Source organism: Miscanthus floridulus, chromosome 11 (assembly GCF_019320115.1).
Source record: "Miscanthus floridulus cultivar M001 chromosome 11, ASM1932011v1, whole genome shotgun sequence".
In the NCBI taxonomy this organism is placed as follows: domain Eukaryota; kingdom Viridiplantae; phylum Streptophyta; class Magnoliopsida; order Poales; family Poaceae; genus Miscanthus; species Miscanthus floridulus.
In genome coordinates, this window is record NC_089590.1 from 76,688,622 (window position 1) to 76,691,048 (window position 2,427).

Sequence of the window (2,427 nt, forward strand, 5' to 3'; positions counted from 1 at the left end):
CAAGAAGACAGATCACGGCAAAAGGGAACCGCCATGCTACTAGGACACGCTGTGGGCTACAAAACAAGGCCAAGGCCCTCAGAGTGCTCCTATCCGGAAAATCCTCCAAAGGAGTATTCTACTCCTCCGCAGGCTTAGGGGCTACTGTTGGGTATCGATATTAGGGATATTCAATGCAAGGAAGTTAGCGTACACACTGACTTCCCCGAATGGAGCAAGACATATTAAAAGGTCTCGCTCAACCCCAAGGATGCGGGCTCCGTCTCGCCCGACCTCGAAGCTGCGGGCTTCGTCTCGCCCGACCTCGAAGCTACGAGCTCCTTCTCGCCCGACCTTAAGGTTGCGGGCTCTGTCTCGCCCGATCCCTTGGGTGTGGGCTCTGTCTCGCCCAACCCCAAGGACACGGTTTCCATCTCGCCCAATGTCATGGGCTACATCTCGCCAGACCCCTTAGGTGCGGGCTCTGTCTCACCCGACAGGAACCCATACCACCGCCAACCACTCTAGGTCCAAGCGTATGGGCCTGAGTCAAAACTCTGACACCAGGGAAGAGACTGACATATCTCGATGTAACCCATGGCCATCATGGGCCATACCTGGGTATTCACATCAAGAACAGTGTTGGGCGTGCTGGTACTGTTCTGCCTAACCCTCGTATGGACGCTGACAGACGCATCAGTTCACCACGATGTCCATCGGGACAGAGTGGAACGCCATCACCGGCAGATAACGCATGCGCATGGCACCAATGACGAACAGGGCCGTGGTGTGGAGCCGTCCCTATTGACATCTATAGGATCGGTGGGACCTGCATGAAGGAGAAAAAGGATCCGACGACCCTGGAAGCCTTCTTCCCTCTCTCTCTTGTTCTTCTCCTCTTCCTTCATTGTAACCCGCGCTTTCCCTTCACCTATAAAATAGGAAGCAGGGCGCCCCATGAAAGGGGATCGAGATCCAGACAAAATCAGAACACGAGCGCATGACACGAGCATACGGCTGAGCGGCAAGCGAGCTCTCAGCACCCGTTCATCCCCTCCACCAGAGACTTGGGATCCTCTCCCTCTCTCGCCTGTTTGTAACCTCTATTGCAAACCAAGTGTCGGTAACACGAGCAACAACAAACTGGACGTAGGGACGTTTCGCCCGAACCAATATAAACCCTTGCGTCCTCCGAGCACGCCATCCGAGCCAGACGCGCAAATACAAATTTACTCATCGGTGGTCCGAAAACACCGACAAGTTATAACCTCAAGATCCTTACTACTTACCCGGAATGAATCCTGAAGACTAGGTAGTTAGACAATTTTAGTCTACACTAACCTCCCACACTTCTCAAGATATTTTAATTCTCTTATCAAGAAATTACATTTGTAATAATATTTCTTTATTAAAATTAGAGTTCTTACATTGATTATGTTACTAATATAGATATATCAAATGGTTTAGTTAAATATATAAATTTATCTAAAATAATGATATTTATAAATTATATGCCATGTGTATTAGTATAATCTAAATGATTTTGTTGGTATCATTATTATATGAGTAGTTAAGAAAATATTTTTTATGATTGCTGAAACATAACATATATATCTATTGCTCATGCATGCATGTGTAGTTAATCCACATGATAGCACATGTATGTTTATTCTATTTAGTATTATAAATATTAAAAATAATAGAAGTGGATAATGTAGAAACATATGTATGCTTAAACATTTTTTGATAATTTATATGTAGATTTGAGAGAATATTTTAGTTTTAATAATCTTAGAAGTGTTAACTTAGATGCAAATTTAAGAGGTTAGTAAATTACCAGTAATAATGGCAGGTGGATGATTATATGCAAATTTAGAATTACTTTAGATCATGTTTTGTCATGGCATATGGGTGGGTAATTTAAATATAGATTCATGGTCGTGTCATGTTGTTTTTCACGATAGCAGAGGTGGGTAACGATTTAGGAAATAGAATAGATCCCATGGTTATTATTACTATTAAGGGTGATTAGAGTCTACTAAATTGATGGTAAAATTATTCTATTTTTCATGAGAATTTAAGTTTTTCCTGGCACCTCTTGTGTGGAGGCTCCATTGGGAGCATCTAGATAGAATATCTAATATTTATCTTGTTTCTAGCCTGACATGTATTTAGTTCAAACCTAAGCTTAATTTATATAAGCTCTTGTTGCATCTATTTCCTTCTACATCAGGAGTTTATTAGTTTTCAACTTTTAGTATTATTAGTTGTTGCAAATTTTTATCCATGTCTTACGTTGAAACTCTAGTGCTTGTTGTATCTTTTATTCAAAGTTATATTTAATGTTTTATTAAATAGAATCTAGGTCACATGCTACACTCCTAGTTACTACGGTGGCGTAAATAATCATTTTAGCTTGCACCGTGGTAACCATGATGTTGAATTTAT